The sequence below is a fragment of the Stegostoma tigrinum genome, chromosome 3 (assembly GCF_030684315.1).
Source record: "Stegostoma tigrinum isolate sSteTig4 chromosome 3, sSteTig4.hap1, whole genome shotgun sequence".
NCBI classification, from domain to species: Eukaryota; Metazoa; Chordata; class Chondrichthyes; order Orectolobiformes; family Stegostomatidae; genus Stegostoma; species Stegostoma tigrinum.
This window is the reverse complement of record NC_081356.1, coordinates 130,120,550-130,144,498: the sequence shown is the minus strand read 5'-3', so window position 1 is coordinate 130,144,498 and position 23,949 is coordinate 130,120,550. Positions and strand designations below refer to the sequence as shown.

At 44.1% G+C, this 23,949-nt stretch overlaps 1 protein-coding gene across 5 annotated transcripts in view; it reads left to right on the top strand.

Moving 5' to 3' along the window:
- The first annotated feature begins 2,267 nt into the window (after window positions 1–2,267).
- Window positions 2,268–23,949, top strand: part of add1 (adducin 1 (alpha)) — a 194,718-nt gene continuing 173,036 nt past the window's right edge. For 2 of the 5 annotated variants that reach the window (XM_059644900.1, XM_059644896.1), the window contains exon 1: window positions 2,270–2,552. The gene's annotated coding sequence lies outside the window, so the exon portion shown is untranslated. Of the gene's footprint in view, window positions 2,553–23,949 lie in introns of all 5 variants that reach the window. The other 3 variants (XM_048526896.2, XM_059644901.1, XM_059644898.1) reach the window with 2 other exon arrangements.

Genomic DNA, 23,949 nt, shown 5'->3' with positions numbered 1-23,949 from the left:
TGCCTTCTTTCAGCAAGCCAATTTCCAATCCAAACTGCTATATCTCCCACAATTCCATTCCTCCGCATTTTGTACATTAACCTATTATGGGGAACCTTATCGAACGCCTTGCTGAAATCCATATACACCACATCAACCGGTTTACTCTCATCTACCTGTTTAGTCACCTTCTCAAAGAACTCAATAAGGTTTGAGAGGCACGACCTTCCCTTCACAAAACCGTGCTGACTATCCCTAATCCATTTATTCTTTTCTAGATGATGAGAAATCCTATCCCTTATAACCTTTTCCAACACTTTACCAACAACTGAGGTAAGGCTCACTGGTCTATAATCACCAGGGCTGTCTCTACTCCCCTTCTTGAACAGGGGAACCACATTTGCCATCCTTCAGTCATCTGGCACTATTCCTGTAGACAATGACGAGTTAAAGATCAATGCCAAAGGCTGGGCAATCTCCTCCCTGGCTTCCCAGAGGATCCAAGGATAAATCCCATCCGGCCCAGGGGACTTATCTATCTTCACCTTCTGAAGGATTTCTAATACCTCTTCCTTGTGAACCTCAATCCCACCGAGTCTAGTAGCCTGTATCTCAGTATTCTCCTCGACAACATTGTCGTTTTCTAGAGTGAATACTGTTGAAAAATATTCATTTAGCGCTTCCCCTATCTCATCTGACTCCACACACAACTTACCACTACTATCCTTAGATGTGCCATTGCCATTATCTCTATTCTCCCATAATCTCCATCACAAAGCCATCTCTAACTATGTCCTTATATTCCTCAATACTCACATTACCCAACCCTCCACCAAAGTCACTTCTTTCCGTTCTGATCCTTCCAGTTGTGGTGTAACTAACTCTCTTTTTCTCCACACATGCTACCTGATCTTAATTGCTTTTATTGCAACTTTTCTTATGAGTCCAACCCCAGAAAATACTTTTCCCACTTCATTTACGACTGAACTCCAAATTGTCAATTGCACAGGCTTTACTTCTCCATCTGTCAGATGTCAGTCTGTTTTAATTACTTCCACAACCCTCTCTTGACATGATCCTTCCCCTATCATCAGGTATGGATTGTGAAATCCACTATCACTATACATGTACTGTTAAAGTGTATGATCAAACAAAATCATTGTCAGCATTTTGTATTGGAATAATACATGCCAATTACCTGCTATAAACTCCTGTGTAACGCACTTTGTGCATTTGCTCATAATTAAAGTTGCAACAAGCTTTCTCAACATGGCTTCTTCCTCCTCATTGCTGTTCCGTCAACCCTGCAGGAGGAATGTAAGGGCAGTTGAACATGTGAGCGTCAGCTCGGACTTGTGTGGTTCCATGCATCATGCACCCGAATATATCCATTTGGGCGAGGTGGCCCACAATACCGAACTTTGGTGAAGTGTTAACATCTTCAGAGTACTATTGTTGGGGGGGATTTAATTTTCCTATCCCTGTGTCTCTGGGGTAGCATTGTTGAACCTATAATTTTTGATTCATAGTCAAATTCGATTTCCAATAAGAGGCTTAAGCCTCGGTTTTGAGGTTCTAGTGCAGTGCTAAGTGAGTGCTATATTGTCAGAAATGACATCTTTCAGGTGACACATTACACTGAGCTCCACTCAGGTGGTTGCAAAGAGGAAGGAGTGGGGGGGGGGGGAAGGGTTGCAAGCTGTGCTAAAGCCCTATCCCTTAAACAATATCATAAATAATAATTTTGAGTCATAGTTTTCACAACACTGAAAGATCGTCGGCCTATCGTGTCCGCACCCGTCATTAAACATCCATCTGTTTCAATCACATTTTATAGCATGCAAGTCCCATTCTTCAAAGCAAAAGTTGTTATTTGTAATCCTCATCTTTCTTCAACGCAAACAGGTACAAAATACCACACGAAAATAATCAGGACCAACAAAAGACAGACAAGGCAACCCATTCCCACTGACCGCTGAATGCCAATTTAAACCGATCAACTGCGCGTGCCCTGGCCGTTAGATGGTGGGGCGTGTTTCGCGCGCACGCCGAACGACATCGTTCGTGGCGCGCGCGGCCGAGAAGGAGGGAAGGTGCCTCGTTTCTGGCGTCAGGAGGAGCGAGAAGCAGCGAGCGAAGTGGGGAGAGGGGTGAGGGGAGGGGTAGAGGGTGGAGACGATGGGAACCTGACCAATGGTATGCAAGTGTGTTGAGCTAGTCCCGCCCTGACTGCCCCGCCCTCAAGTTCTGGTCCAATGGGAGAGGCTGATGTTAGCGCGAGTCGATATCGGCTTGTTGTCCGTAGTCGTCGTGGTCTACCCTCTTTTTTCTGGACGCGCTAGTGCTGTCGCCGCACCCACGTCCATGTATTTGTACTAGAGAGGCGGAGTTAAAGGAGGAGGGGTGAAAGGGAATATAGAGAGCAAAAGGAAAGAAATCGACTTTAGTGGAGCTCTTGAGGGGGTGGGGGAATGTAATAAAGCCAATAATCCTTACCGTTTGTTGAAAAAAGAATCGATAACCAGCGCATCACTTCACGTAGAGACTGGCGACGGTGTTTCTCCAGTGGAAAGGTAGGAAGCTGCAGCAAAGGGTTGAGGAAGATTTTGCCGTTCAGTGTAAATCCAGCGACTGGAAACTGACGGCTGGTCGAGCTCCGCGTCAGTTTGGTGTTCTGTGTGGCTTTCTTTCATACTGCCTCGAACGGTGAACGTCTTCTTCGTCAATCGATGTTATTGCCATCCATTTTCTTTCCCTCTCTGTCCGGCAAGGCTGTGTTTGTGCTTGTCGGTAACCATAATGCACAATTCGTTTCGTGATCCCCATTTATTTAAAGTTTTAATTTTGCAACGAGAAAGAACAAAACCCTCCCCCTTCGCGCGCGCGCACACGGCCCGAACCACCGCATCCTGTCCGGCTTCTACTATACGGCGTGTGTCAGTACTGCAATGTGAAATATGACAAGCTGCCTGATGTCGATAAACACAATCGCGGTGTAGTAGATGCTGCAGTCTAGGGGTGGAAGAGAAATGTCAACCCTTATGGACTGAATGAATTTAATATAACGCGACCAGTGTAACTGCATTTGACAAGTGTTGCTGTTCGCTTCTGTGGACTTCATCCTGCCTTCCATATAAATCGACTACTTTCAGTGCTGCTGGTTCGTGTAATCTGCCATATTCTTTTTTTTTGTTAAATATTCTGGACTAAATGCATTTGTTTGTAACATCGGATACAGCAGCACTGATCTCCAGTTAAGGAAATATTTATTTTGAGGGCAGTCTGTGAACTATAAAGGACCCTGGAAAGGAACGTGTATGTTCTGAACGCAGTATATGATCTATGAAGAGCCCTGGGATAACTGAGTCCATGTTTCTGCCGTTGGCCACGAACGCGATCATCAATATTTAATTAAGGCTTGGGGCACTCTGGAAAATCTGCAATAGGTATTACAATAGACAAGCCATAACCAATCTTGTACAGTTGGAAGGTGTAAATCAGATAACAAAGGTTATTTTCAGAGCAATCTTAAAATAAGGTTGCTTGATTCTTGAGGATAGCTATTCCTTACTTCCTGCCGACCTTCCCCTCCCTCCTAAAATAAATACGCGACTTATATGACGAGCACCAAAAGAGATGTAAAATTTAACCCATTTTACAGTTAAAGGGGAGGCGATGGCCTGGTGGTATTATCGCTGGACCGTTGATCCAGACACCCAGACAATATCCCGGGACAAGGGTTCGAATCCAGCCATGTAACTATGAATCTAATGATGACCATGCAACCATTGTCGATTGTCGCTAAAATCCATCTGGTTCACTAATGTCATTTAGAGAAGGAAACTGCCATCTCCAGTGTATATGTGACTCTAGATGCACAACAATGTGGTTGACTCTGAACTGCCCTCTGGGCAGTTAGGGATGGGCAATAAATGCTACCTAGCCAGTGATGCCCTCATTTTGTTAACAAATTAAAAAAAACTGATACTCAGAAATTGCTGCACCACTTCTAAACTCTCCCCATTCAATTAGTCACGAGGGCCGTGGATAGGGTAAATAGACAAAGTGGGGGTGTCAAAACTAGAGGGTATAGGTTTAAGGTGAGATGGGAAAGCTTTAAAGGGGACCTAAGTGGCAACTTTTTCATAGAGGGAGGTGCAAGTATGGGATGAGTTGCCAAAAGAAGTGGTGGAGGTTGGTACAATTACAACATTTCAAAGGCATTTGGATGGATACATGAATAGGAAGGGTTTAGAGGCATATGGGCCAAATGCTGGTAAATGAAACTAGAATAATTTATGATAGCTGGTTGATACGGAAAGTTGGGCCGATTGGGTCTGTTTCTGTCCTGTTTATCTGACTGTACAGTTTTTAATTACATTTTTGGGAGGAGAGTGGGAGAGGGTTGGAGGAAATATTTTTGCTTTCATTATCCAAGCTGGAAGACCATTCTAGATTTAAAATCTGTGGTTCAATCTTCAACCTAACCTTTTTAAAAATTATCTTGCTTTGTCTTGCAGCTGTAGCTTAGTTTGAAAGTTTATCAAAGTTAATCTTTTCTGTGACAATTATCATTTATAATGTCCGGTCTCATTTGCCTTTTGGTGTGTTCTTTTTAAGCTTTCATAAACGAGCCTCAGCGCTTCTAATCTTTTTATTATGCTTTTAAGGCTTGCTCACCTTGAGCTCCAATGACCAGAAATAAATAAAGAATTCAAGGTGTGGTTTAATTGGAGCACCATATAACTTCAACCATGATGGCTTCTTCCTTGTCTGTGAATTGATACAATTGTACAACGTTAGATAAAGGCTGAGGAGGAGCTGAATTTTGTTTGAGACAGATAAATGTTCGAGTGGAGGCTCTTGCAGTATTTCCTGCTTTGAAACTGAATTACAGTTTTTCTGCTTTCATAGTTCCATTGTCATGCTGACCACTTAACTTGTAGCTTTCTGCTGAAAGCAGATTTGTGAGCCTTATTTTTGAAATGGACCAAATAGTTGTCTGGAAAGATTCCAAAGTTGTGGTACAACTAAAGCAGAACATTTATTTAAATGTAGTCTTTGCTTTTTTTTTAGGTTAATTTCATAATTCTCCATTGCCATTTTCCTCCTAATGTGTTGGTTTGTTACCTCTCCTGCTTACATAAATAATGAATGAACCATGTTAGCGCTTCTGAGATTGAATGGAATGTGAAAAAGTTGTTTATAGCTCTAAGTACTGCTAATTTTAATTTTAAGAGCATGTTTAAAGTATTAAGCACAAGATTTCTATTGCTCAAACACTTCTAATGTTTTAAAATTTAAAATTTTTTAAAAAGTTAATACTATGCAGATGGTACACCTGAGTATAGTTTGGCAAATAATTAAGTTAGTAATTGCCCTCAGCAGATGCCTGTATGCAGCTTTAAGCTTAATCGTTTTAGCTAGGCCAACTAGACAAAATACATGCTTGCTAGGTTTTGCTTTTAACCCTTTGCTTCCTGCCAAGCTGACTATTACAGTATTTAGCTGTTACATTTGAGTACAGAAATAAGATTTAAGTTTGAATATGTTGGCTATTTTAATATATTTGATCTGAATTGAAGGCGTCAATTATAAGTTGTTTTCAGTTCAAAAGAACTTGCCATTTGGTGCATTTACAAGAGACTGGTAGCTTGTTTTGGCCTCATTAAGCATGTGCTTGTCTGTCCCTTTTTGTACCTTTTCATTTTTTGTGTATTTGGGTGTGCGGATAGGCTGTTTGCTCTTCATCCAGTGCTGTCTTGACTTTCTCATTGAATGTGGAATCATGCAGAAGAGGCCCTTTAGCCCATCGAGTCTGTACTGCCAAAAATACACTGCTGCCTGCAGTGGTCTTACTTTTTTGCATGAGGTCTGTTTTTATAAAATACCATCAATACATAAATATGTTAAGAGTTTTAGAACATAGAACATAACAGCACAGTACAGGCCCTTCGGCCCTTGATGTTGTGCCGAGCTGTGAAACCAATCTGAAACCCAACTAACCTACACTATTCCATTATTATCCATGTGTTTATCCAATGAGCATTTAAATGCCCTTAAAGTTGGCGAGTCTACTACTGTCACAGGCAGGGCATTCCACGCCCTCACTACTCTCTGAGTAAAGAACCTACCTCTGACATCTGTCCTATATCTATCACCCCTCAATGTAAAGCTTTGTCCCCTTGTGCTAGCCATCACCATCCAAGGAAAAAGGCTCTCACTGTCCACCCTATCTAATCCTCCGATCATCTTGTATGTCTCAATTAAGTCACCTCTTAACCTTCTTCTAACAAAAACACAGTCTCAAGTCCCTCAGCATTTCCTCAGAAGACCTTCCCTCCATACCACAGGCGCAGATCATGCTGTACTCATTGATCTCAATCCATACAATATGTCCTTCAATACTGTTTTAAAGTGTCTGATTTATTTTTATTTGGGAGGGGATGATTTAGTACTTAGGATGGGTGCTTTAAGATCCCATGTATATCTAGTACATCCAGTAAATTCAAACGCTTAGTGATTTCATTTGTGGGTCTCCATGTGATTGAAGACTCCAATGCAGAGTTGGTGAGGATGTCCTTTTGGAAACTGCACTTGGTATTGCAGGATCTTCTTTGGCGTGACCACATATGCTATTCCTCTGGAGGTCAGTACTGACGCCAAGAACTAGCAAAGTACACCACTAAAACCAAAATGGATTTCTGCACTATAGTTTTACTTTCCTTGAGTTTTTAATCTTTAAAACATTCTGATCATTTGCTCAAGCATTTAAAATGTTTACTTATTCAACTTATTCACATGTCTCAGAGATAATGGGAACTGCAGATGCTGGAGAATCCAAGATAATAAAGTGTGAAGCTGGATGAACACAGCAGGCCAAGCAGCGCCTCGGGAGCACAAAAGCTGATGTTTCGGGCCTAGACCCTTCATCAGAGAGGGGGATGGGGTGAGGGTTCTGGAATAAATAGGGAGAGAGGGGGAGGTGGACCGAAGATGGAGAGAAAAGATGATAGGTGAAGAAGAGAGTATAGGTGGGGAGGTAGGGAGGGGATAGGTCAGTCCAGGGAAGACTGACAGGTCAAGGAGGTGGGATGAGGTTAGTAGGTAGGAGTTGGAGGTGCGGCTTGGGGTGGGAGGAAGGGATGGGTGAGAGGAAGAACAGGTTAGGGAGGCAGAGACAGGCTGGGCTGGTTTTGGGATGCAGTGGGGGGAGGGGACGAACTGGGCTGGTTTTGGGATGCGGTGGGGGAAGGGGAGAATTTGAAGCTGGTGAAGTCCACATTGATGCCATTGGGCTGCAGGGTTCCCAAGCGGAATATGAGTTGCTGTTCCTGCAATCTTCGGGTGGCAATAAACAACTGCACCTCCCAGTCGCAAACCATTTCCACTCCCCCTCCTATTCTTTAGATGACGTGTCCATCATGGGCCTCCTGCATTGCCACAATGATGCCACCCGAGGGTTGCAGGAACAGCAACTCATATTCCGCTTGGGAACCCTGCAGTGCAATGGTATCAGTGTGGACTTCACCAGCTTCAAAATCGCCCCTTCCCCCACCGCATCCCAAAACCAGCCCAGTTCGTCCCCTCCCCCCACTGCAACACACAACCAGCCCAGCTCATCCCCTCCCCTCACTGCATCCCAAAACCAGCCCAGCCTGTCTCTGCCTCCCTAACCTGTTCTTCCCCTCACCCATCCCTTCCTCCCACCCCAAGCCGCACCTCCATCTCCTACCTACTAACCTCATCCCACCTCCTTGACCTGTCCGTCTTCCCTGGACTGACCTATCCCCTCCCTACCTCCCCACCTATGCTCTCGTCTCCACCTATCTTCTTTTTTCTCTCCATCTTCGATATGCTGTCGTCTCCACCTATCTTCTTTTTCTCTCCATCTGCCTCCCCCTCTCTCCCTATTTATTCCAGAACCCTCACCCCATCCCCCTCTCTGATGAAGGGTCTAGGCCCGAAACGTCAGCTTTTGTGCTCCTGAGATGCTGCTTGGCCTGCTGTGTTCATCCAGCTTCACACTTTATTATCTTATTCACATGTCTAATCCCCAAATATCTGTTATAGCTGCTGTCTAGATTATATTTTAAAAGACTTCTAAGGCAGAATAGGGGACGAACTAATATTTTCTCGAGGGCTTTTTAAACAGCAAGAAGTGTTCATGAGATATAGCCATTGCTAGGTTGACCCTTATTAGCCATGTCTAATTGTCTTGGAGAAGGCGGTGGTAATGAGCTGCTGTTTTTGTTTTGAGCCATAGCATTCCTTTAATTTGCCGAGGCAGTCATGGTGCTGTTAGGAAGGAAGATCCAGGATTTTGATCCAAGAAAGCAGAAGGAGGGGCAATGCTATAACAGGAACTAGCAAGTTACGATTTTCTTGAGGTCTGCCTTTTCATTTTGGTACAACACTTTGATATTTGAACATTTTAATTCAAAAACCAAACTGTTGAATTTGCAAAATTTCAAATGCACCTTTTGTTATAGTGTGTCAAAGAAATGAGACACCCTGGGATGGTGACTAGGCATCCAAAGTCAATTAGATGCGTTTCTTTCATTCATCTGTCTACCTGTTGTTCTCCTTCAAATGTTTAAAGCATACTTGAGGCTTGAAATGTCAGGCTCTTCTGGATTGGCAAGATGCCCAACTTTTATGTATTGCTTAAAACATTTTAAAAAAGAACTTGTATCCAGGGAAGCACTTGTTATAATCATTTAAAGAATAAGCAAAGGGAAACAAACAAAAATCTGAATTGTCTTAGGGGCAACTAAATTAAAATTTACTTTCAAAACACTTATTGGGGAAAATATGGAAGGGGATGAAAGCCAATAGAAAAGATTTAATGTTTTACTTTTCTTTTTGGTTATTGTTGTTGAGTAGTACTTCGTAAATTTGAAAGCTAGGCCCAGAAAATAGCTTTTTGAAGGGAATAGGTTTTTCATTTAAAGAGTTGGGAAATCATAAAGATTAGTAAACAGCTGAAGAGGGCACACAAGTAATGATATTACAATTACACGGCTCTTCTGTGGGACTTTTTTTTTCTTACTGATGCTCTGTAGCTTAAGTTTGGGGAACAAAAATCTTGTGCTGTCATTTCACTGAGGTGGCTTCAGGTTCCTACACATCCAGCAAACTATTCTGAAAACTCTCAGAAACAAAAACAGAATTTGTTTGGAAAATCGCAGCAGGTCTTTCGAGGGAAAGTGCAGTTGAAATTTTGGATCTGGTGACTCCTTTTGAACTGAACTCTGCTCATATTTTGACAGCTGTGACCAGTTTTACAATACCAGCTGAGACAATGCACAACAATTTTAAAAAAATTATCAATTTTCCCTATCTCTTCATATTAACAGATGTATCCTTTTAATAAAGCTCCAGTATTTGCACTTTTATTATTCATGGGCCATACTATAATGTGCTGAGTTTGATTGAAATTTGTCCGTTAACTTTTGAAATACTTTGTTTACAGACAGGGTTGAACTGTCATTGTTGAATGTAGACATAGGTAGCAATAATAAACTGTAAATGACATTTCCTGCAGGTGTGTTTCACTTGTGTACACGCTGGGTCAATGACTTCAGATGTATTTCAGGTTGCACCTTCCACTAGCTGAGTTTACCTGCCATAATATGACCTTGAACTGTTTTATTACTAATAGCATAATTTACTAGTTACTCATCAATTGTTAAACATCTCCCTGTACCAAAGCAAGTGCGAAGTACTAGAGGTTGAGAAGAGTATTAATAGAAAAAGGAGCTCCTCTTTCTCATCCTCCTTGAAATTTATAGCAAATCCACGTGACAAAATCAAGGCTAAATTTCAGTTTTGTAATCCCACTAAATCATTTTTTTTTCCACTTGTGGGTGTTGCTGGCTGGTCAGCATTTATTACCTGTCACTCTGCCCTTGAATGTGGTGGTGAGCTGCCTCCTTGAATCACTGCAGTTGATGTGCTGTACTGTGGCCCACAATGCCTTTGACAGTTCCAGAATTTTGACCCAGTGACACTGAAGAAATGGTGATTTACTTCCAAGTCAGGATGGTAAGTGGCTTGGAGGGAAACTTGCAATGGTGGTGTTCCCATGTAGAAAATGTGGAGGCAATGCCCTCATAGTATTGTCACAGGACTGCTAACAAAGAGACCCAGATAATGTAATTTAAGAGTCTAATGATGCTCGGAAATCCAGTTTCGATTGTCAAAAAACCCATCCGAGATAATAAAGTGTGAAGCTGGATGAACACAGCAGGCCAAACAGCATCTCAGGAGCCCAAAAGCTGACGTTTTGGGCCTAGGCCCGAAACGTCAACTTCTGTGCTCCTGAGATTCTGCTTGGCCTGCTGTGTTCATCTAGCTTCACACTTTATTATCTTGGATTCTCCAGCATCTGCAGTTCCCATTATCTCTGATACAAAAAACCCATCTGGTTCACTAATGTCCTTCAGGGAAGGAAACTGCCATCCTTACCTGGTCTGGCCTACGTTGACTCCAAACCCACAACAATGTGGTTAGTGCTGACTGCCCTCTGGGCAGTTAGTGTTGGGCAATAAATGCTATCTGGCCAGCGATGCCCCCATCCCATGAATGAATAAAGGGGTGGGAGGAGAAATCTGTTGCCCTTGTCCTTCTGGATGGAAGTGGCTGTGGGCTTAGAAGGTGCTGGCCAAGGATATTTGAATTTGCTGGTGATGTGCCATTGAAGAGTAGTCAGAGTACACATTCAGTGCGCTCAATAGATGCCAGTTGACATGGTAGCCTATGACCTGTAAATAGCTGATGTCACTTTTGGTCAGTAAGTGTGAATGATCAAAGATTTTGATCCACTGGTACTGAAGGAACAACTATGCTATTTCACTTGAGGATAGTGAGTGGCTTGGAAGGGAACTTGCAGGTGGTCCCATTATTTATTCTTTCTTATCTTCAAGATGGTAGTTATTGTGGGTTTGGAAGGTGTAGTCTAAAGAGCCTTGGTGAATTTCTGCACTGCATCTTGTAAGTGGTAAGCACTGCTGTCACAGGTGTTGGATAGAGTGAATGGCACTACATTTGCAAAGAATTGAGTGGCTGCTTTTGTCCTGGATGGTGTTAAACGCCTTGAGTGTCATTGTTTATTCTTCTCATGTTTGGTCATTAATAAACTCTGTTTTTGTTAACTGAGAGCCTGGTTAAATTGGCTCCTTTAACAAAATTTGGGCCTGGTAGAAAGTTGAGAGAAATGGAAGTGATTTGTTGTGTGTAGTTGGGGCATGTGCTACCCCTTTTGAGAGGGCATCAAGAGGTGACATAGGTAGCTAAGACCAACTGTGGAACCAAAAAGTCCCACGTTAAAGCATTCCAAGTTTGAGTTTACTGTTTCTCTGCCTTGTGTTCTATCTATCGTTCACGTGAAGCACAAACGTAATAACTGGCGACAAGAGTGGATCTGGCCCAGATACTGGGCAAATGCCTTCTGTCCTCTTTATCGAGAGGAAGGACATTGCCTGGACTTTGAAAAGGCACTGATTTATGGAGGTAACATTTGAGGAAAGTGGTCACAAGGGCATTCGAGCAGCGATTGAAGCCAGGGAAGAACATTATGCGCCATAGAATGAGCCGAGAGCGATGGTCGTGAGTGGACTCAGGCAACAGCCGACTAGCTGAAGAGGTATGTACTGACCTGGTAGCTTACTGTTGTTGATGCCAAAGAACAAAGAATTCTAGTACAATCAGTGAGGGAGCAGATGATGTGGTGAGTGTTCAGAGGGCACCACATTGGGAGAAAGACTTTAATTGTAAGGAGTCTGGTGCAACCGGAGAAACCCATGTAGAGAACACACCAATAATTATGTGAAATGTTGAGAAGCTTTGATCACAGTGGAATGTTTGTGTTTCTAAACAGGTATGTCATGAAAGAGAGTCCATCTCCCAATTTGTGACTGCCTTAATGAGATAAGTGGAACATTACATAATGGAGTGTTCCTCCAAGATGACTCATAGAACTGCTTTGTATGTGACCACTGACACTAAACCATTAAATGGAACCTACTAACAAGGAGAAACTTGGATTTCAAGGCAACTATGGAAATTGCTACCTTGATGGGGTTGGCTGCCAATGAAGCAACAGTTGACTGATGCATAAAGTGGCAGATACCCAGTGTAGTACCAACTGTAGAATGTTGTCGATGTGGCCACTTGCCACAAAGTGTCAAAAAGCCCAGTGCCACAGGCGTAAGTGATTGGACCATATTGCCTGAAACTGCCAGGAGCAACTCATGTAAGAGACAATGTCCAGTGGAGATAGTTCAGAAGGCAAGGTTATCATGTACGTGCCACTAGCCAGGGACTAGTCCTGGCTGACTCCCTGACTCTGGAGAAGCAGATAGCTCAGTCAGTAGAGCTTCATTTTAAAAACCGTTTTGGTATGGGGAAAAGCTGACCATTTCTGGACTCATCTGGAATTAGAGGGGAAGACTGTAAAGCTGGAATTGGGTATGGGCGCAGTGGTGAATCTGATTCCTGCATTACTATTTAGGAAAAAGTTTAAAGTCACTGCCATTGAAGTCTGCGAAAATTGTGCTACAGATGTGCACAGGAAGCGGTGCCACTGAAGGACTATATGCGGGTAAAAGTGCAGCTAAGGGACCAGAGTGCTGGATTGCCTCTATGTAGTGAAAGGTGACTACCCCGCATTGTTTGGATGCTCCTGGTTGCAGAAATTGAGGTTAAATTGGGCATGGCGTCACTAATAGGCTGGGTGGACTGAAAATTAGATTTTGGACAGGTATAACAATGTCTTTGTTTGAAGCATGGGGCTCTCTTGCGGAGCCTGAAAGTACATCCAGTACCGTACTGTATCCAGCCTAAAGTGAAAGCAGAACTGGAACAGCTTGTGATCCTGGGAGTGTTGGAATCAGTAACCACCAGTAGATGAGGCACTCCAATTATTCCTGTCTTAAAAACAGATGGAGTGGTGAAGATTTGTAGTAGCTTAAAGTTAACTTAAAGCTTTGTGACTCAATATCCACTTCCACCCATTTGAGGACCTGTTCAGTGGACTGGCTGGGGGGAAAGAAAGTCTCAACTGGATGTCACTAGCCTGCTTGCAAATGGGGTTCACAAAGGAGTCCCAGCGCCACTGACAATGGTGACATGTGGGACTGTTCTACAAGCAACTTTCTTTTGGCATCATATCAGCACCAGATTTATTCCAGTGCGCCATGAGCCAAATTTTGAGTAGATCACCAGATATCCAGTGTTTTTTGGATGCTATTTTGGTTACTAGATTCATCAAAGAGAAGCATTTGAAAAAACTAAAGTAAAAAGAATTGCAGGAGCGTAGCCTATAAGTCAAATATAACATCCTTTCCCCTTTCTTTCAAAATTCCCTTTTAAATATTCCTGACTCTTATATATTTAAAAAAAAAGACATGTTTTCCTTTTCACAATGTTGACTGAGTTTAGTTTTTCTTGATGCTGTACTGTTTCTTCCTTGATGATAAACTCGGGTGTCAGATTAACGGATCTGTTGTTTCCTGTTTTCTGTAATGCTCTTGTCTTGAACAGGGGTGTCATATTTGGTTTTGCTGCAAGTCTGGAATATTTCAACCAGTGCCCCTCTTTCTGCAGCCAGTTCCTTTAAAGCTCTTTAGACGTAGGCCATCAGGCCCTGGCAACTTGTTTGCTATTTAATCCCATTAGTTTGTCAAATACTATAGCTTCGTGATAGTGATTGTTACAAGGTCCAAGAATTGTTTAACACAGAAGAGATGTTTGCATTTCTTGAGTTTGCACCAACAAAATTCTACTCCCTAGTCTACACTAGTTCCACTTTCTAGCAGTTGGCCAATAGCCGTGACTGTTTATAACATGAAGTGCTCAGCCAAGTACTTAAAGGTTACAGTATTTGCAGGCAGTGCATTTCAGATTTCCACCACCCTTTTTTTCGATTATTTTTTTTTTCTTTCCCCTCATCGTCTTGAATCCTCCTACCTTTCACCTTTTCAAAGTATGCACCTTTTGTTACTGACCCTTCAGTTAAGGTGTGCGGCTACATTTTACCTTCCATGTCCATGCCCCTCATTTATCTTGTACATATCAATCAGGTCTGTACACATCCTCTGCTCCAAAAAAAGCAAGCTAAGCTCATCTGGGCCCTCTTCGTAGTTAAACTGCTTAATCCCATGTAACAGTCTAGTGAATCTCCTCTGCATCCAGTACAGTATGGTGACCAGAACTGCTCACAGTACTCCACCTGTGGCCCAACTGAAGTCCCATTCAGCTCCATCCTAATGTACCCGCTCTTTATAACCTGTGCCTCAACTGATAAAGTGGCGTATGGGTCACTTGCTTTTAAGGACCCTCTTAGCCTGACCTGATGCTTTCAGGGATCTGTGGACCAGCGCCCCTAGATGTTTCTGCTCCTGTAAGCTTTCGAGTGCCTTCTATTCAGTTGAATGTGCTCTCTATCCATGTTATTTCATCCACGGGTCACATCTCATACAATTTTAACCCTGATAAGTACCTCCCACTGATCTTCCCATCTGACACATCTGTAACTTGAGACCTTCCTCACTGTCAACTGCCGGCCAAAAATAGTGTCTTCCAAAGCCTTTACTTATCATCATCCCCACCCCATTTTCGATGTTGTTTTATACAGGGGACGCAGCACTGATCTTGTGGTGTGCCACTGGTCACTGGCATCCAGTCTCTCAAACTGTCTCCTACCACAAAGCCAATTATGGATCCAACTTGCTGTGTTACCCTGGATCCCATGTGCTTTTAGCTTCTATTTTAGTTTCCCTAGTGGGACTTTGTCTGTCTAAGGCTTTGCCAAAATCCATTGAAACTACATAAATTTCAAAATTGTTAGCTTTGACTTCCTCTGACAAAATCATGCTGACTATCTGTAATCAAACTTTGCATCTCCAAATGGAGGTTAACTCAATTCCAAATTTTCTCCAATAGTTTCTCTACCATTGTCAGACTCCCTAATCTGTAATTCTCTGGTTTATCTCTACTGTCCTTGAAAAGTAGAACCACATCAGTTGTCTTCCTGTCCTCATCACTCCTGCACCAGCAAGGAATTAAAATTTTAGTTCAGAGTTCCTTTTTAGTATCCTCCCTCATCTCTCTCAGCAGCTTGGGTTTCATTTCATCTGGACCTGAGAGTTTTACTTTTCAAGCCTGCCAAAACCTCCAGTACCACCTCTCTCCCTGTGTCAAACTACTCAAGAACCTTACAGTTCCTCTTCCTTTATGTGCCCCTGCTTCCTCCAAAGTGAGGACCGGTGTGAAGTGCCTTTTTGACTCGAGGACTGACCTCCAGCTCCATGCATGTATTGCTCCCTTGGTTCCTAGAAGGCCACACTCTTTGCCTGATATCCTCATTTCCGCTGCGTGTATCTTCTGTCTGAATTGCTCTCAAATGCTGCCTTCACCCCAAGCCCTTCACGTTCTCTGCTCGGACCTACGTTAATTTTCTCTTTTCTTTTGTACCTGTTGTGGGCATCTCCTGTGCTTTTTATCTAGTTCTGAATATCCCTTGACATTCAAGTTCTTTGGGATTGTTCCTGTGTTTCACCTGACGGGGCACGTTTTGGGCCTGTACTCTAGCCAATTCCATTTTGAATGCATCCAGCTGTTTCTGATCTACTTTGGCCAGATCATGCCTTATTTTAATAAAATCTGCCTTGCTCCTATCCAATGCAAGAAGGCTTTGGAGTAGAGTAAGGTGATTTTATTTGAAATAAACATAGGATTTGGTCAAAATAGACTAGGAGCCATTACTTGCGAGTGAATCTAAAACAGAACAGTGGAAAACATTCCCAAAGATCTTGGGGACAATACAGCGGCAAGCCCAGAGAACCCTGGATGTGTAGAAATATTTAGGACTGAATTTAATAACAATTGGGAGAACAGAAGAAACATGGGTGGGGGGTGGGAGAAATACTGGCGGTCAAGTTTGGGGAGAATCCCAAGATATACTGTGAGCATATCAAGGGATAGAGAATAACTAGGGAAGGAGTAGGGCCTATTAGGGACCAAGGGACAATTTGTGTATGAAGCCCAAGAACTTTGATAGACTGTTAAGAGTAATTCCTATCTGTCTTTACTCAAGAGGAGGAGGATGCAAATACAGAATTAAGAGAAGATGGATTGTGAAGCTTTTGAGCATGTTTATGAAGGAAGTTAAGAGATATCGGAGCTTTTGGCAGATTTAAGTAGATAAATCCCCGGGTCTGGATGAGTTATATCCCAAGCTTTGTGGGATATTGGGGAGGAAATAATCTAATTGGGACCCTGTCCCAAACTTTTAATTTGTCCTTAGCCATGGGAGGTGCCAGAGGACTAAAGGACAGAAGAGTGGTAGAGATAGACCAGGAAGCTGTGGATTGGTGACTGTCACATCAGTCGGAGGGAAAGTATCGGTAAAAATACCGATGAAGAAAATTAATTCCCTTTTAGAGAGGCAGCGTTTGGTCAGGGCTAGTCGGCATGGCTTTGTCAGAGGAATATCATGTCTTTTCAAAGAAAAAAAAGTTGAACTTTTTGAGTAAGTGACCAAGTGTGTAGATAAGAGTAGGGCAGTTGATGTAGTTTATATAGATTTCGGCAAGGCCTTTGACATGGTCACAAGTGGACAAATGCAGCTCTTTTCAGAGGAAGGAGATACTGTCCTTGACACATAATATGCAGCATTTCACTGTGCATTAAACAATTCAGTAGAACTGAATTTGCTGGGAACTAGGGCATTGGGGAAATCTCCACAGGCTAGAGTCATTGCCAGTATTGGGGAGATAGAATTCCTGAAGGTCAAGCATTTCATCCCAGAAAATGTACAGCATTCCTCCTTTTTAGGTGTGCTGTCCTAGGCTCAGCAGTCTTATGGGTGATTCATCAATGGCCTTCCTTCAAACATGAAGTTAGAAGATGTTCACTGTCTATTATGCAGTTTTCATTTTCTTTGCAACTCCACAGTTAATTATGTAGTCTGTGGTCCCTGAAATAAGACCTGGGCAACATTTTAGATTTGGTTAGTATCTGGCAAATAACATGCATTGACATCAAGCAGTGACTATCTGCCTTACATTTGATGTTCAAAAGCATTTTCATCAAATTTCCACAATTACATATTGAGATTATCCAGAAACACAACTAGACCAACTGCATTAAATATTATCACAGGAGGGGATCAGAGACTGTTCAGCACGGTGATTGACCTCTTGAATTTAGATGTTATAATGCACAGGCAGTGTGTGAGGGTACAGCCAGCAATTTCACCTCCTGTTTGCAGTATATAGGCCCTTTGAATTTCCTTGCATGGCTGCACACTTGCACAGGTGCCACTCGAACACAGGGTTTAAGTTCCACCGGTTCTAGAGGGGTATCATAACATAAAAACTGAAAGAACTGCAGATGCTGTAAATTGGAAACAAAAGCACAAGTTGCCGGAAAAGCTCAGCAGATTTCGTAGCATTTGAGGAGAAGTCAGTTAACGTTTTGGGTTTGGTGACCCCTCCTCAGAACCAGTCCCTGGCATCATAACTTTTCTGAACAGGTTGTTTAAAAATGCCTATATGGGAATAATTGGGTTCCTCACAATCGGTATAGCTTAGAGGTCATTGAGCAGCACCCGTAGGCTCCTTCCTAAGCTCTGCATCATTCCAGCTGAGAATATTCCACTTACATGTCTTTTGATGGGTTGTAATTCTGGAATACAATCTCTAACAGCACTTTATCAGAGTATGGACCACAATGCTTTAAGAAAAAGACTCTCTGCCAACTTTAGGTGACATTTAAGGATGGTAGTTAATGCTGGCCTTGTCAGTGCTCCTGTATCTCTCTTCCTTTTAAAGAGAAGTGTGGCAAACTTTCTGGTATTTTTATATAATAGGAATTGTACAACATCAAATCATTTAGAACAGAAGATTCTGGTAGCTTGCCAAATGCTTTAGTTATCTTATGGTATTTCCGAATCCCTGTTGATTTCCATTTCATCTGTTCCATAGATAATTTCATGTGATATGGAAGGAAGTCTAAGAGGAGGAAATCATTGTCTTTTTGTACAGAGGTGGTGTGTATGGTAAAATTTAAAGGTTTCCTTCCTTGTATGTTGAGGTTAGTTTAAATTTCTGGCCCAGAAGTTTTGAGGATCCAATTTGTTTTTGTTACTTGTTTCAAATGCTGCGTGAAGTGGAACTCTTGTAGGCTCATCTGTAATGGCAGCTCCTTAAAGGATCAGCTTTTGTGCTCCTGAGATGCTGCTTGGCCTGCTGTGTTCATCCAGCCTCACATTTTATTATCTTGGAATCTCCAGCATCTGCAGTTCCCATTATCTCTCTCTCCTTAAAGGATCTAACTACTTTAAAATTAGGTACTGGTTTGATTTTTGAATTATTATTTTGCTTACTTTTTCAGGGCCCCAATCCCCATTGCTCTAAATCTGTTAGAGGGAGCCACAAATGTGGCAGGATCTGAAACCAAGTACCCAGAACATTCAAGGTTTCTGTGTTAATTGTGTAACAATAATGTCACTAGGCTATCCCCTCTCCTACTCCACCACCTTTTTTGCCTTTTCAACCAATTTTTTCTGGAATTGGAGTACCCTTGAAAACTGAGTTACTAGTGCATGATCCCCTTAAAACTACATCTCTGTTAAAAACATATTTCCATTTGTGCTGTCAACTTATCTATTTTGTTACAAAGATAGTAGGAACTGCAGCTGCTGGAGAATCTGAGGTAAACAAGGTGTAGAGCTGGATGAACACAGCTGGCCAAGCAGCATCAGAGGAGCAGGAAGGCTGATGTTTCGGGTCTAGACCCCCCTCCAGAAATGGAGGAGGGGAAGGGGATTCTGAAATAAATAGGGAGAGAGGGAGAGGCTCCTCCCTCAGATTCTGCTTCATTCAAATTGTATTTGAAGTTCCTCAAGCAGGACCACCTACAGAGGTGGTCACTGGAGATCAAATTAGCATCCACCAATTTCCACACATAGTGTCTGCAATAAATTATCTGCCCAGCCATCACTATTCTATTCAGTTAATTAATTTGGATTTAAATATTTTAAAGGTAAATTTTCTTAGCTGTATTCTTTGTCTGTAAGTCTCCTTTTTTTAACCCTTTTGGACAATTGAAACATGAAAAAAAATCTACCAGTCACCTACCTGTTTTGCTGCGTTGTCACATTTTGGCTGCTACAGGCTGAAACCAGTCAAAGGGAATCTCTTCATCTGTTTTAATTATCCACTGTCGCAGCCCTTCTCACGCAGGTCTCCTCTTTAATGGAGCTGCTGACTTTGACTTTGGTTTTTGCTTTTTTTTAAATGAAGCTGCTACCGCGCCCAACACACACTCTCTCTGTCCCTTTCTCTTGAGCTCACCCCCCCCACCCCGCTTCCCCCTTGTGTTCAGTTTACATCACATTGATACTGATTTGCGGCACTCTCTTCCCAGTCTGCTTTACTTTGCTGAATGGTGCTCAGTCGTCTTCATTGTCACGCTGACTCACTGAATACACTTCTGACACTTTTTTTTGTTATCTATCTTGAGCCATGAATTATTTTCTTAAATGCCTGCCATTCCTACTGCTTAACACCTTTCCCAATCCACTTTGTTCACTCCATAGTTACTCTTGTTTACAGCCGAAGTTCCTCACACTCAAACTGAATGTTAAATGCTGCTATGTTTTGGGGTCTGTTCCCTTGGCATCATTTATTCTTATGTCATTCTGTTTAAAACAGCCTTATTGCTTATTATCTGATCTATGTTAGCATCTAAGGCCTATTGTTTTAAGAAACTGTCATGCATGTAGTGTGTGAAGCCTTCCCTGTAGAGACCTTTGCCAGTTTGCTTTTCCCCTATCTATATGAAGAATAAAATCACTATGGTTAACTTACTGGCCTCTTTACATGCCCCTCTTATCTCCTTATTTTGTCTTTCTTTCATACACAGCAGCTACTGTCATGGGACCTAAATATAGGTGACTTCCACCAGTGTTGCTGGTGTAGTTATGGCTTACTTCCACCCACGTGGATTCTACTTCACCTGATCCTGTTTCTTGCTAATTGCATCTCATTCCAGCTGAGTTAATCGACTACCTTTTGCCCTCTGCCCTCCATGTTTAGTTCCCAGCTCTGATTTCCTTTTAAACAAGGTGTAGAGCTGGATGAACACAGTAGGCCAAGCAGCATCTTAGGAGCAGGAAAGCGGACGTTTCAGGCAGAAGGGTCTAGCTCAACACCGTGTTATCTCGGCTTCTCCGGCATCCACAGTTCCTATTACCTTTTGATTTCCTTGTATCCATGTTTCCATAATAATTATCAGACCCATTAATCTCTCATGCTATCTATCATTTGTTTTGTCCTGAATGCTATATGCATTTAAGTAAAGAGCCATATTGTTTTAGTTTTTTACCATTTTCTCTCTTTTTGACTATCTTTGGTTTGTAAAAATGCTTTTATGATCTGTCCCTTTCTGGCTCACTCTTGGCATCGTTATCAGAAATAGTTGTGCCCTCCCGTATCCTTTTGCTTTGTAAGCCTATGTTTCCCACTTCATGTTGTGCAGGATGAATGATTTGTGCGTGGGACTTCTTAGCTGCCATATAACCCCACAGCTTAAAGGGAAAATTGTTCAAAACATAGTCTGCAGTTCTGAATCAGTGCCTGTTAGCTTCAGCTTCGTTGTGCGTGTGTGTGTGTTCCAGTTGTTGCACATTTTAATTAAATTTAGGTCGAATTGTGAAAATTTTGATTGTGAATCAGTGTTTTTAAATAGTGGGGAAAAGTTTCAGTCTACAGAGGGACATAGATAAGCTGCAGAGATGGGCTGAGAGGTGGCAAGTGGAGTTTAATGCAGAAAGGTGAGAGGTGATTCACTTTGGAAGGAGTAACAGGAATATAGAGTGCTGGGCTAATGGTAAGATTCTTGGTAGTGTGGATGAGCAGAGAGACCTCTGTGTCCATGTCCATAGATTCCTGAATGTTGCTACCCAGGTTGGTAGTGTTGTTACGAAGGCGTACGGTGTGTTAAGTGGTATTGGTAGAGTGATTGAGTTTTTGAGCCCTGAGGCCATGTTGCAGCTGTACAAAACTCTGGTCTGGCCGCACTTTGGAGTATTGCGTAGAGTTCTGCTCGCCTCATTATAGGAAGGATGTGGAAGCATCGGAAAGGGTGCAGAGGAGATTTACCAGGATGTTGCCTGATATGGAGGGAAGGTCTTAGGAGGAAAGGCTGAGGGAATTTAGGCTGTTTTCATTAGAGAGAAGGTTAATAGGTGACCTAATAGAGACATACAAAATGATCAGAGGATTATAAGATGTGAGGTTGGATGAACACAGCAGGCCAAGCAGCATCTCAGGAGCACAAAAGCTGACGTTTCGGGCCTAGACCCTTCATCAGAGAGGGGGATGGGGGGAGGGAACTGGAATAAATAGGGAGAGAGGGGGAGGCGGACCGAAGATGGAGAGTAAAGAAGATAGGTGGAGAGAGTGTAGGTGGGGAGGTAGGGAGGGGATAGGTCAGTCCAGGGAAGACGGACAGGTCAAGGAGGTGGGATGAGGTTAGTAGGTAGCTGGGGGTGCGGCTTGGGGTGGGAGGAAGGGATGGGTGAGAGGAAGAACCGGTTAGGGAGGCAGAGACAGGTTGGACTGGTTTTGGGATGCAGTGGGTGGGGGGGAAAGAGCTGGGCTGGTTGTGTGGTGCAGTGGGGGGAGGGGATGAACTGGGCTGGTTTAGGGATGCAGTGGGGGAAGGGGAGATTTTGAAACTGGTGAAGTCCACATTGAAACCATATGGCTGCAGGGTTCCCAGGCAGAATATGAGTTGCTGTTCCTGCAACCTTCGGGTGGCATCATTGTGGCAGTGCAGGAGGCCCATGATGGACATGTCATCAAGAGAATGGGAGGGGGAGTGGAAATGGTTTGCGACTGGGAGGTGCAGTTGTTTGTTGCGAACTGAGCGGAGGTGTTCTGCAAAGTGGTCCCCAAGCCTCCGCTTGGTTTCCCCAATGTAGAGGAAGCCGCACCGGGTACAGTGGATGCAGTATACCACATTGGCAGATGTGCAGGTGAACCTCTGCTTAATGTGGAATGTCATCTTGGGGCCTGGGATGGGGGTGAGGGAGGAGGTGTGGGACAAGTGTAGCATTTCCTGCGGTTGCAGGGGAAGGTGCCGGGTGTGGTGGGGTTGGAGGGCAGTGTGGAGCGAACAAGGGAGTCACGGAGAGAGTGGTCTCTCCGGAAAGCGGACAGGGGAGGGGATGGAAAAATGTCTTGGGTGGTGGGGTCGGATTGTAAATGGCGGAAGTGTCGGAGGATAATGCATTGTATCCGGAGGTTGTTAGGGTGGTGTGTGAGAACGAGGGGGATCCTCTTGGGGCGGGGTGTGAGGGATGTGTCGCGGGAAATGCGGGAGACGCGGTCAAGGGCGTCTTCGATCACCGTGGGGGGAAAGTTGCGGTCCTTAAAGAACTTGGACATCTGGGATGTGCGGGAGTGGAATGTCTTATCGTGGGAGCAGATGCGGCGGAGGCGGAGGAATTGGGAATAGGGGATGGAATTTTTGCAGGAGGGTAGGTGGGAGGAGGTGTATTCTAGGTGGCTGTGGGAGTTGGTGGGCTTGAAATGGACATCAGTTACAAGCTGGTTGCCTGAGATGGAGACTGAGAGGTCCAGGAAGGTGAGGGATGTGCTGGAGATGGCCCAGGTGAACTGAAGGTTGGGGTGGAAGGTGTTGGTGAAGTGGATGAACTGTTCGAGCTCCTCTGGGGAGCAAGAGGCGGCGCCGATACAGTCATCACTGTACCGGAGGAAGAGGTGGGGTTTGGGGCCTGTGTAGGTGCGGAAGAGGGACTGTTCCACGTAACCTACAAAGAGGCAGGCATAGCTGGGGCCCATGCGGGTGCCCGCGGCCACCCCCTTAGTCTGTAGGAAGTGGGAGGAGTCAAAAGAGAAGTTGTTGAGGGTGAGGACGAGTTCAGCTAGGCGGATGAGAGTGTCGGTGGAGGGGGCCTGGTCGGGCCTGCGGGACAGGAAGAAGCGGAGGGCCTTGAGGCCATCTCCATGCGGAATGCAGGTGTACAGGGACTGGACGTCCATGGTGAATATGAGGTGTTGGGGGCCAGGGACTTCCACCTCCTCCAGGACTTCCAATTCCCTGGCCCCCAACACCGACACTCTCATCCGCCTAGCTGAACTCGTCCTCACACTCAACAACTTCTCTTTCTCCGGTACATTGATGACTGTATCGGCGCCGCCTCTTGCTCCCCAGAGGAGCTCGAACAGTTCATCCACTTCACCAACACCTTCCACCCCAACCTTCAGTTCACCTGGGCCATCTCCAGCACATCCCTCACCTTCCTGGACCTCTCAGTCTCCATCTCAGGCAACCAGCTTGTAACTGATGTCCATTTCAAGCCCACCGACTCCCACAGCCACCTAGAATACACCTCCTCCCACCCACCCTCCTGCAAAAATTCCATCCCCTATTCCCAATTCCTCCGCCTCCGCCGCATCTGCTCCCACGATAAGACATTCCACTCCCGCACATCCCAGATGTCCAAGTTCTTTAAGGACCGCAACTTTCCCCCCACGGTGATCGAAGACGCCCTTGACCGCGTCTCCCGCATTTCCCGCGACACATCCCTCACACCCCGCCCCCGCCACAACCGCCCCAAGAGGATCCCCCTCGTTCTCACACACCACCCTACCAACCTCCGGATACAACGCATTATCCTCCGACACTTCCGCCATTTACAATCCGACCCCACCACCCAAGACATTTTTCCATCCCCTCCCCTGTCCGCTTTCCGGAGAGACCACTCTCTCCGTGACTCCCTTGTTCGCTCCACACTGCCCTCCAACCCCACCACACCCGGCACCTTCCCCTGCAACCGCAGGAAATGCTACACTTGTCCCCACACCACCTCCCTCACCCCCATCCCAGGCCCCAAGATGACATTCCACATTAAGCAGAGGTTCACCTGCACAT